Source organism: Pleurodeles waltl, chromosome 7 (genome assembly GCF_031143425.1).
Source record: "Pleurodeles waltl isolate 20211129_DDA chromosome 7, aPleWal1.hap1.20221129, whole genome shotgun sequence".
NCBI classification, from domain to species: Eukaryota; Metazoa; Chordata; class Amphibia; order Caudata; family Salamandridae; genus Pleurodeles; species Pleurodeles waltl.
The window spans coordinates 1089537214-1089550118 of NC_090446.1; positions in this window are offsets into that span (position 1 = coordinate 1089537214).

Below are 12905 nucleotides of genomic sequence, written 5' to 3' on the forward strand. Positions count from 1 at the left end.
GAAGGCTACTTTGACATATAATTCCTGTAGGAAAGTACCATCTTGCCTGGCATGTTACCCCCATATTTCACTGTATATATGTTGTTTTAGTTGTATGTGGCACTGGGACCCTGCCAGCCAGGGCCCCAGTGCTCATAAGTATGCCCTGTATGTGTTACCTGTGTTATGACTAACTGTCTCACTGAGGCTCTGCTATCCAGAACCTCAGTGGTTATGCTCTCTCATTTCTTTCCAAATTGTCACTAACAGGCTAGTGACCAATTTTACCAATTTACATTGGCATACTGGAACACCCTTATAATTCCCTAGTATATGGTACTGAGGCACCCAGGGTATTGGGGTTCCAGGAGATCCCTATGGGCTGCAGCATTTCTTTTGCCACCCATAGGGTGCTCTGACAATTCTTACACAGGCCTGCCACTGCAGCCTGAGTGAAATAACATCCATGTTATTTCACAGCCATTTACCACTGCACTTAAGTAACTTATAAGTCACCTATATGTCTAACCTTTACCTGGTAAAGGTTGGGTGCTAAGTTACTTAGTGTGTGGGCACCCTGGCACTAGCCAAGGTGCCCCCACATTGTTCAGGGCAAATTCCCCGGTCTTTGTGAGTGCGGGGACACCATTACACGCGTGCACTACACATAGGTCACTACCTATGTGCAGCTTCACAATGGTAACTCCGAACATGGCCATGTAACATGTCTAAGATCATGGAATTGCCCCCCCAATGCCATCCTGGTATTGGGGAGACAATCCCATGATTCCCCGGGTCTCTAGCACAGACCCGGGTACTGCCAAACTGCCTTTTCAGGGGTTTCACTGCAGCTGCTGCTGCTGCCAACCCCTCAGACAGGTTTCTGCCCTCCTGGGGTCCAGCCAGGCTTGGCCCAGGAAGGCAGAACAAAGGACTTCCTCAGAGAGAGGGTGTTACACCTTCTCCCTTTGGAAAAAGGTGTTAAGGCAGGGGAGGAGTAGCCTCTCCCAGCCTCTGGAAATGCTTTCATGTGCACAGATGGTGCCCATTTCTGCATAAGCCAGTCTACACCGGTTCAGGGACCCCTCAGCCCTGCTCTGGCGCGAAACTGGACAAAGGAAAGGGGAGTGACCACTCCCCTGACCTGCACCTCCCCTGGAAGGTGCCCAGAGCTCCTGCAGTGTGCTCCAGACCTCTGCCATCTTGGAAACAGAGGTGCTGCTGGCACACTGGACTACTCTGAGTGGCCAGGGCCAGCAGGTGACGTCAGAGACTCCTTCTGATAGGCTCCTTCAGGTGTTGCTAGCCTATCCTCTCTCCTAAGTAGCCAAACCCTCTTTTCTGGCTATTTAGGGTCTCTGCTTTGGGGAATTCCTTAGATAACGAATGCAAGAGCTCATCAGAGTTCCTCTGCATCTCTCTCTTCATCTTCTGCCAAGGAATCGACTGCTGACCGCGCTGGAAGCCTGCAAAACTGCAACAAAGTAGCGAAGACGACTACTGCGACACTGTAACGCTGATCCAGCCGCCTTCTCGACTGTTTTCCTGGTGGTGCATGCTGTGGGGTTAGTCTGCCTCCTCTCTGCACTAGAAGCTCCGAAGAAATCTGCCGTAGGTCGACGGAATCTTCCCCCTGCAACCGCAGGCACCAAAGAACTGCATCACTGATCCTCTGGGTCTCCTCTCAGCATGACGAGCGAGGTCCCTTGAACTCAGCAACTCTCTCCAAGTGACTCCCACAGTCCAGTGACTCTTCAGTCCAAGTTTGGTGGAGGTAAGTCCTTGCCTCCGCATGCCAGACTGCATTGCTGGGAACCACGTGTTTTGCAGCTACTCCGGCTCCTGTGCACTTTTCCAGGATTTCCTTTGTGCACAGCCAAGCCTGGGTCCACGGCACTCTAACCTGTATTGCACGACCTCCTGAGTTGTCCTCCGGCGGCGTGGGACTCTCTTGTGCAACTTCGGGTGAGCACTGTTTCACTCCTCTTTGTAGTGCCTGTTCCGGCACTTCTGCGGGTGCTGCCTGCTATTGAGAGGGCTCCTTGTCTTGATGGACGCCCCCTCTGTCCCCTAATGCAATTGGCGACATCCTGGTCCCTCCTGGGCCACAGCAGCATCCAAAAACCCTAACCGCAAGCTTTGCAGCTAGCAAGGCTTGTTTGCGGTCTTTCTGCGGGAAAACACTTCTGCACGACTCTTCACGAGGTGGGACATCCATCCTCCAAAGGGGAAGTTTCTAGCCCTTGTCGTTCTTGCAGAATCCTCAGCTTCTACCATCCAGTGGCAGCTTCTTTGCACCCACAGCTGGCATTTCCTGGGCATCTGCCCACTCTTGACTTGATCGTGACTTTTGGACTTTGTCCCCTTGTTCCACAGGTACTCTTGTCTGGAAATCCATCATTGTTGCATTGCTGGTGTTGGTCTTTCCTGCAGAATTCCCCTATCACGACTTCTGTGCTCTTTGGGGAACTCCAGTGCACTTTGCACTCACTTTTCAGGGTCTTGGGGTGGGCTATTTTTCTAACCCTCACTGTTTTCTTACAGTCCCAGCGACCCTCTACAAGGTCACATAGGTTTGGGGTCCATTCGTGGTTCGCATTCCACTTCTAGAGTATATGGTTTGTGTTGCCCCTATCCCTATGTTCCCCCATTGCATTCTATTGTGACTATACATTATTTGCACTTTCTATTACTATTACTGCATATTTTGGTATTGTGTACATATATCTTGTGTATATTTGCTATCCTCATACTGAGGGTACTCACTGAGATACTTTGGCATATTGTCATAAAAATAAAGTACCTTTATTTTTAATATATCTGTGTATTGTGTTTTCTTATGATATTGTGCAAGTGACACTAGTAGTACTGTAGGAGCTTCACTCGTCTCCTAGTTCAGCCTAAGCTGCTCTGCTAAGCTACCTTTTCTATCAGCCTAAGCTGCTAGACACCCCTATACACTAATAAGGGATACCTGGGCCTGGTGCAAGGTGTAAGTACCCCTTGGTACTCACTACAAGCCAGTCCAGCCTCCTACAATTCCTTCTTGGTTTTTCTGCATTACTTTTCACTTTTACAGTTTTGCAAAAATTCAAGATTTCATCTTGAGAATGCCTTAACCAGGAAAGTTTACAAATACGATGTTTTAATTCATTTTTATGTGTCACAATACTACATTTACAAGAAACTATTGAAAAGGAAGTTAAATCGTTACTTAAGCATTTTAAGTGTTCCAGTGGCCCAGCACTATGGGTTTCTCCCATTGTAGTGGTGCCTAAAAAAGACAGTGGAGGAACTGTGTGCATATGTGTTAACATGCATCAGGAAAACAAAGCAATTGAACGAGAACGACATCCAGGTCCACACATTGCTGACATAATAACACAATTGAATGGTGCAAAGGTTTTCTGTTGACTTGATTTAAATAAAGGTGATCATCAGTTAGAACTTAAAGAAAGCTGTAGTTACATTGAAACCTTTTCTACACATGCTGGTTTATTTAGAACAAGAGACTTAGGGGGTTATTACAACTTTGGAGGAGGTGTTAATCCGTCCCAAAAATGACGGTAAAGTGACGGATATACCACCAGCCGTATTACGAGTTCCATAGGATATAATGGACTCGTAATACGGCTACCCCTCCCCCCAACCCACTCCCTGATGGACACTTCAAGCAGAATTACAAGAAATAGGGTGGGACGGCTATGAGTGCATTACCCACAAAAATATAACATCTAGCTATGGACAGTCCAAGAGTCTCAACAGTTGTACATATCTGGGGCAAATCAGTTCCCTAAATTTGTGGGATAATAATGCAATTAATGGGCTCCAGAGGTCGCTGAAGGAGTCTTCTTGGGACACTAGTGTCAGAGAAAGATTTTCCATTCCCAGTATATGCCAGAACATATCAGGCCAAGCCCGATGTGCAGGAACTGTAGCGGTGCCCCAGAGTGCGAGTATTGTTTGGTGGGCTGCTTACAGTGTGAGGCCAATCTGTCCCCCCCCCATGTGATAGGAATATGAGTGAATTGGGGAGGCCAAATATGGTATAAGCTGGAAACCTGGTTAATAGGACCTGGTCCTAGAAATGAGAGAACTTGGGGCAGTCCCAAAGAATGTCGACTAGCGTGCCCTGCATTCTGCAGTCAACTGAGTGTGTGGGGTAGTTTTGTCACAGCCGAGGGGGTGTTTGTTACTAGTAGGTGCTGATTTTAACTGCTGTTTCTGTGCTCGCCGAGTTGTTAGCCGTATGACGAGCTCTGCAGGAGTCAGGATTCTGCCCAGTTCCTGTTCCCAATGGTGCTGTCCTAGGGATCGTGGGATCAGGGATGCCTAAAGAAGAATTGTGTATAAGTCTGATATCATTCCTTTGTCTGTGAGCTTCCTGAGAAGTCACTGTTTGAAGAATGTCAACGATCTTTGAGCCCCAGGTAAGAACACAGGGTGTGTAACCCAGTGTATGACTGGGAAATAGCAATGCCTTTCTGACTTTGGCAGTCCAAACTCCTCTTTCAGCTGTCCAAAGGAGCAAACCTTGTCCACAACTTAAAGCTGACCCACTGACCTGCACCCACAGAACTGCCACCAATGAAATACCTAGTGGTTTTGTCAGCGTGTGAAATGTGGATTGCCCAGCATGGGAGTCAGTGGTAATGGAAATGTCGTCAGGCCCACAGCCATGGCCACTCTATCCCCAACTCTGAATGTGGGCTCCGTGACTGGGGAAGAATGGAGACCCTAGGGGCGCTGTGACCTTTTAAGTAAAGGCACCTTCCACAAATGTCAACCAGCAATCGTTCAGTCCATGAAGAGCCATGGTTTCTCAGATTCTAATTTTGAACACTTGACTAGATAGCGGAGCTGGGCCTCCATGTGGTATGTGCGGAGATTAGGCATGCCCAACAAGCCTTCCTTTTTGGATTGGTGACCAAGGGCCTGGGCCATCCGGGGACATTTGTCTGCCCAGATGAAGCAAGTCAGATCCTTTTTGTAGCATCTCAATCATTCCGGATGGTGGAGCGGCAGGCAGGGTCTGTGACAGGAAGAGGATTTTTGGAAGGTTATTCATTTTAACTTCCACTATGTGGCCTAGCCAGGATTGGGGGTACTGGTGCCATTGAGCAAGGTATCACTTGTCCTGCAGCATGAGGGCTCTGTAGTTCACCTGTGCAGTGGCATTTACCATTGTTGCCAGCTGAATTCCTAAGTAGGGAATAGTGCCAGAGGTCCACTGCACAGGGGTGCTTTCTGACAGTAGTGTTGCAATTCACGCATACACCAACATGTTCAGGGCTTGAGATTTCTGGATATTAATGCAAAATCCCACACTGCTCCAAACTCCTCTGCCTCTTCCAAGAAGGCTAGTAAAACTTTGCCCTGGTCATTGAGGGTCACTATGACATCATCTGCATAGAGACAGATGGTGTGACCTCCTCCCCCTAAGTGAACCCCAGTGATACCCGGATGATCTCACACATGTTGTGCAGAGGGCTCCATATAGAGCGTGAATAGCAGTGGTGACAGCAGATACCTCTGGAGTGTGCCTCTGCATATGATGGCATCCTATGCCTAAGATGTTGATGTGTGTCGGTTTACCATGACTGTTGCCCTAGAGTGACTATAGGTGCTCTGTATCCACGTTCGAAAGCGGGTCCTATGCCAAAGCGGATGAGTGCCTTGATTAAGTATGGCCAGTGAACCTGATCAAAGGACTTTTCAGCAGCAAACCACTAGAAACATGATTTCTTCTCCAGATCGTTTAGCTTTATCTATGATTTCAATGCTATGTGTATTTGACCACTGACTCAATTTTTACAATTGACTCTATTTTGTGCTTAGCTTTAGGTGCCATCACAGCAGCAACACAGGGTTTTCACACACAGAGATTATTGTCCATACTGAACGTGTTTTCACTCTTCTCACCAGAGCACGATCATACCGTGCTAGAACATATTATGGGGGATGTGGTTATGATAAGAGTGTACAAGTATGAGAATGTTTTCATCAGGCAAAGGTACAGCTCTGTCTCAGAAATGTGCATTAGGGCCTGGCCAGTTCGTTTGCGTGTTTCCAACACAGACCAAGTACAGCCAGCGTTTGAATTCTATAACAGAAGGGAGGGGGGTTACTAGAATCTTTCTCTTGAGTTAGCTTAAGGTATACAAGGTGAGGAAATGTAGCGTTGAGGTAGGAATCTGCCTGCAGAGTGGGCTTACTGCCCAGGAAAATCCCAGTTGGGGGAAGGTCTCCTGTCTCAGCCATTTCAGGGTTCCCCAGCTTGATGCTGGCAAGGATCATGGTGATACAATTTAATTCTTAATTATATAGCATACACATATAGGGGGTCATTCTGACCCTGGCGGTCCATGACCGCCAGGGCCGGGCACCACGGTAGCACCGCCAACAGGCTGGCCATGGTAAAGCCGCGGTCAGAAAAGGGGAACCGGCGGTTTCCCGCCGGTTTTCCCCTGGCCCAGGGAATCCTCCATGGCGGCGCTGCTTGCAGCACCGCCATGGGGATTCCGACCCCCTTCCCGCCAGCCTGTTTCTGGCGGTTTTCACAGGATGGCGGGAACGGCAGTGCAGGGCCCCCCTAACAGGGCCCCATAAAGATTTTCACTGTCTGCTTTGCAGACAGTGAAAATCACGACGGGTGACACTGCACCCGTCGCACCCCTGCAACTCCGCCGGCTCCATTCGGAGCCGGCTTCCTTGTTGCAGGGTCTTTCCCGCTGGGCCAGCGGGCGCCCTTTAGGCGGTCGCCCGCCGGCCCAGCGGGAAAGTCAGAATGACCCTGCGGTCTTTTGACCGCGGAGCGGTCTTCTGACGGGGTTACTTTGGCGGCCGGCCTCCGCCGCCCGCCAAAGTCGCAATGACCCCCATAGTCACTGATGATATATTATACTTTTTGCCTGTGATTGTTTATATGCTGTGATTATTTATGTCCCCACACATTTTATTTCACTTGAGTTACATGCTTTTTTTCATATATTCGTGTGCTTTTACTTGATATCTGGGAACTGCCTTAATAAATTCATTACTCAGACTAAGTGCTGCATTCTTCCACATTGTTTCCTCTTAACTTAAACCAGAACATCACAATGATGTGTAACATTCTCTTTGTAGTGTCACTGCATTGGCCCAGATTGATCCGGGCTGACCATCCCAGCCATCAATGGGTTCAGTTGGCTTGCTAAAATGCCTGTGAAATTTTGCATCGACATTAAGAAGGGAGATCAGCCAGAAGGATTCACATTTCTGCTTGTCCTTTCCGGGTTTTGGAGTAACAACAAAAGATGCATCTCTCATAGTTGGAGGTAAATATGGTGGGACATTTATTGAGTTGCATACCCTGGTCAGAATGTGTGCCAGCAAGCCACAAAAGGTCTTGTAAAACCTTGTTGGGAATCCGTCCGGACCCAGTGATTTGTTGGGTTGTAATCGGGCAATTGACGATATTACCACCTCTGTACAATTGAGTTGGTCAATCTCCTCTGCATGTGCCTGGGACTGGCATGAGATTTTGGCTGACCCTAAATACACCTCAATGGTGGTAGTCAGAACATGTTGTGAGGTATAGAGGTCAGTATAAAAATCCCTAACTCTGGCTTCAATGTGCATGTCGGTCTGGAGTACAGAGCTGTCTGGCTGAGCCAATAACTCTACAGTCACAGCCTGGCATTGGGCTCAAAGTCTAGTAGCTAACAGTCTCCCACACTTATTTCCCCCAAGATAGTAAAAGTGTTTCAGCAAGAAGATGGAGTATTCTGCAACATCAAGGCCTAGCTGCACAAGTTGTTTTGGGATGCCTTCAGTTGCCTCTATTCCCTAGGGGACCCTGTGCGATGGTGGATATGCTCTAGTTCCCTAACTTGTTGCAGTAGTTGTTCCCTCTTTTCCCAGCGTAGTTCATTGTCCGACGCAGAGATAGCCATGAGTTTTCCCCTGACTACCACTTTTAGTACGTCCCACATGACTGCGTCTGAGGTATCGGCCATGTCGTTGAGTGTGAAGTAGTTTTCAATTGCCTGTTCAATTTTTGAGACTACCTCAGATCAGTGCAAGAGGGTCTCTCTCAGTTGCCACAGGTGTCTCACCTTGGCTACCGGGTGGAAGGCAAGATTGACCATGACAGCAGCATGATTAGATACAGAGTGGGGTTCTATTTCTACAGCTGTGGTCAGGTTGTGTATTGCTCTTATCCCTAAGAAGTGGTCCAATCTGGCGTATGTTTTATGTGCATGGGAATAGCAGGTGTAGTCCTGAATGTGGGGATGGTGCAGCCTCCACAAGTCTCAGATTTCCATCTCCTGTAAACATGGTGCACCACCCGCGAGATCTCCCCAGACACACCTCAATGCTGTGCTGAATGGTCCATGGCATTGTTGAAGACTACGTTAAGGTCACCCCCCAATATGGCCAGTTTATCTCTGGAGCCCAGTGTATCAAACTGCTTTGCGAATGAAGGTTTCTTGATCATCATTCGGGCGTATATCAGTCCTAGGGCCAGAAGCTGATCTCCCACCTAGATATGATATGCTAGGAGCTGCCGCCTGACCTATCCCTTTAAATAATCTTGAGAACATGATTGCCACCCCCAGTGTCTAATTGGCTCCCGAGGACTGCAATTATTGCAGAAAAGCCTGAGACTTCAGATAATGCCAAACTTTAGCCTGAAGGTGGGTCTCCTGTAGGAGACAGATATCTGATTTAGTTTGGTCTAGGTAGGAGAGGATAGCCTTTCATTTGACAGGGCAATTCAGGCCCATTTACATTAAGGGTGATTATGTGCAGTGTATTGTGAGGTATGTATATGTAGCAGATCCGAAGTGGCTATTCCTGTCTGTGCATGTCTCATGTTGCCCTAGACTGGCCCCCTTCCATCCACCTCCACCAAAATTAGGATAGATACTTCTTGTGCAACCCGATCAGTGTTAATGAGTGTCCCCACCATGAAAACCCTGAAGTGAACATAGACTTTAACCAAAACAGTGTCCGCGAACAAGACGTTTTTACTTCCCATCTCACGCCTTTCAGTGGACATAGAGACTGAGGTCATCAGCCGACGTGATCCTCTAGTTCAGCTCCCCCGCCTTCCACGTCCGCAAAGGCAGTTCAGTCACCAAGTTTGCAGCCCCTTAGCTCTGGGTCAGCCATGGAGTTTAGTGATTCATTAGTGTCCCAGGTTGTCAGGGTCTCCTGCCAAAGTTTCCAGCCCCATGACATCCGGGTCAGGGCATAGGTCACTGGTGGATGGCGGGTGCTTGTGCCAATGCGGGTTCAGCAGGCCCTAATACGAGCAAAGAGAGCTTGGACATAGGCTCCAATGTCATTTCCCTCTGCAGTTGTGGGTACTCCTCTTATGTGGAAATGATTGCATTGTGACCTCTTCAAGGTCTACTGTGTGGGCTTGTAGATCAATATGTTGTTTGTGGAGGCGAATGACCTCTTGCTATTAAGGCCTATATGTCAACATCAGGGCAGTGCGCGCTCTACGAGCGACTAGAATGCAAAAACCTAAAAATTTCAAGCTAACATAATTTATGCATTGTGCTGATGTGATGTTGTTTAACCTTTTGCATTACAGAGTTCAATCCTGAAGACTTATGTTCAGCATGCATATAAATACTGTTCACATGCAATGTACTGCTGCAGGCTTTCAGACTGTGTCAGGGTGTGGTCCCCTTCCAGGGCCTTCTAGAAGCTTTCCCTGCAGCATGCCTGGGTGTGGTTGGTGGGCTGGGCTAAGACTCTATAAAAGGGAGCCAGCCCAAATCCATATGCTCACTATTCAGAGGTCCCGGTGCAGAGCAGCAGCAACTTCCTGAGCTCCTGTTCCAGAGGCCAACTTTGATCTTCCAGGCCTTTGCCCTTCATTTACATTGGTGATCCTTGATCAGGGCGGTAAGATGGAGGTCGGGCTGGGCCCCCGATTCCGTTTTCGAAGGCATCCGAGCTCTTAGGCCTAATTTTCATGTTGAGAGATTTTACCTTGTGCGTGTGAATATGCTCTGGATTTTTTCTGACATTTACATGTTAATTTTCGAATCAGCAAGAAGCGCGATTCGTTTCTCATGGTTTAACCCTTGATATTCATTGTGCGCTACCATTTCTTGGCAGTTACATGGTGGCATTCGAATTGGCAAGACGCGCAATTCAATTCTTGTGTGTAATTCATGTTATTCCTTGTACGCTAGCATTTCTTGTTATTCATATGGTAGTCTTCGAATCGGCAAGCCACGCAATTCCTTTTCTTGTGTTCAATTCATGATCTTCAATGGGCGTCACCATTCCTTGCCATTCACATGGTGAGCTTCGAATCGGCAAGACGCACAATTCATTTCTTGTGTCCAATTCATGATATTCATTGTGTGTTAGCATTTCATGACATTTATTGGCTGACATTCGAATCGGCAGAACGCGCAAATTCATTTCCTGTGTTGAACTCATGCCATTCAGCGAGCATTACCATTTCATGGCATTTACTTGGGGGTGCTCGAATCGGCAATACGCGCAATTCATTTCTTGTGTTTCAAATCACGGCGTTTATTATGTGCTACCACTTCATGGCATTTCCTTGGTGACCTCCGTGTCGGCAAGACGCGGAATTTATTTCTTGAGTCTAACTAAGCTTATTCATGGTGCACAATCATTTCATGGTATTTACAACCTTTGTGAAAATCTGCCATGTGCGCAATTCATGTTCCTGCAATTTTGAGAAAACAAAAAAAAAGATAGAGTTCTAGATGTGATGTTGTATGTACATAATAAATTCCTCAAGCATGATTCATATGATGGATTAGAAATCATTCAGATTATTTCCTGATCCTCATGTAAAAGATAATACTTGAATTTGAAAGTTGCATTCAATCATTTATTGATTCCCTCACAGGTATCTAGTCATCTTGAAGCCTAGTTCTTTAAGTCTCTGTTTAGGTTGTCCATGTTTTCAGAATGACAATGCTTAGAGTCATAGCCTAGTACTGATTAATATGAGATAATCTTGATATTGTGTGTTTTAACCTTTTTGCTACCTACAGGTCTCCTTCCCAGCTGTTCCCTTCCTAATCCCCTTTTCCCCACTTGGACTCTCTTAGACTCTGCGACAATTCTAATCAGAGTATTGGAGCTGTCTTGTGGTGGAAGTGTTGGGAACGTGCACAGACCACGAGGATCTGGTGACTCTGACACTTTATTTCCTCATCCCTTCTGGTTGCACTGTCCTCCAGAGTTGAGACTGTCCCCGATTTTTGGCCAGGTCTTTTTGCACCATCTTCAGGTCTTGGAACAGGTCCCTCTTGACACTTTGTAGATCATCTTTCAGAGAGGTAAAAAACGCCTCAAGAAATGAGCGTGTGACTGGCCCCTCTGTGGCTTGCATCTCACTGGGTTGATCCTGGGCTGTTTTGTGGGGACGATCAGTGGCATTTTTCTTTGTCAGCATATCTTTGAGGGAACGGGCAGCGGCCATGATGATCAATTGTATATGGTATCTCCAGGGTTGAGGGCACTTTCTCAGCCCCCCATCACCTTGCAGATATCCGAATGGAAGCCGGTGATGCTTGTGAGGTCAGTAGTATCTCTGGGAAAGCCAGTCCCTGAGGCCCACAGAATCAGCGATAGCTCAGGACAGCCAATCTCCCGACCAGTGGCTTTGCTCAGCCGCCGCTTCTCCATGCTGGTGCATGTGTTCTCCCCCTGACTCTATTATCTTGAACAGATGTGTGCCCCTAGCACTGCGCCAACCATGGGCGAATGTTTCTCAATCTGAGCTAGAAGACCTGGGGCCCACACCACCCATGACAGGAAGGTCCTGGTATGCTGGGGAGGATTTCACGGCACCTAGGCCACTCCAGAAATAGGGTCCTGGCACCTGAGTTGTGATGCTGTTTGGGAGGGCCACCTTGGTCTCCAACACAGCTATAAGACCCCCCCATGTGGTCCAGAAGTATTTGCAGCAGTGTGATGTAATCTCAGGAGGCCCAAGTCTGCCCAGGCAGTTTGTCCCATTGCTTTAGGCCCCTTTATCCACCTGTCTGCTTCTGTCTAACACCGCAGCCAGGGACCCTCAGCACAATGATGGTCATTGGTGGGCAGTCAGTAGTCTGTGCAAGACTTCCAGGAACCCGGCAAGGCTTTGGTCCAGGGAGGGTATTGTGGCTCTTATGCTGCCATGGTGTGTGCGATACAAAACCCCCGGGTGCCCGGCCATGAGGTGTCATCTGAGGTGGCCCACTCAGTCCCCAATCCAGCAGGTAGGCCCAGGCCCACTACTGAAGGATTTGTGTGGCCATGCAATGCAGTCCCTGTGACCTCAGATCCCTTGCCAGTCTCCTGCTCCCATGCTCAAGGCAGTACCTGCATCCACCTTCCGCTGTAGGTGTTGCTGTCTGCTAGGGCCCTCGGTCGAGGCAGCGAAGGTCTCTGGCCCAGGGGGTCAGCCCAGCCCACTGCAGGAGACCCTCACCCACTCTTATTTCTCTGGTGAGTGTGCAACGGGCCTCTGCTGATTCACAGGCCCAGGCCTCAGTCAGGGCCACTGTTGGTCCACACCTTCACTTTTATGTGGTGCATCACTGTTCCCTTATGTTCTCTGCAGTACCAGGCACCTCACTTGCCCACCTCTATGGGCACTTCTTTCCCACTCAACCCCTCTGGCCACGAGTCCTTCCCGAGGGGGTTGAGCCTCGCTGTTGCGGCCGAGGTTCAGAAGAGGGATGGACCTTTCGCCATTTTATCTGTTGGGCTGGGGGTTCGCAACGAGGGAATCTTAGGGAGCAAAATGATACCCACACATCGGGCACAATGAGGAGGGGGTCTCAGCCAGCATGACGGGGGCCCTTGGATGCAGTGCGGCAGATTTCTGTGGGCAGTGGGGGATGAGGCTGAGGAAACCCGTCAGCCCATCACTAGCTTGGCCACTCCCC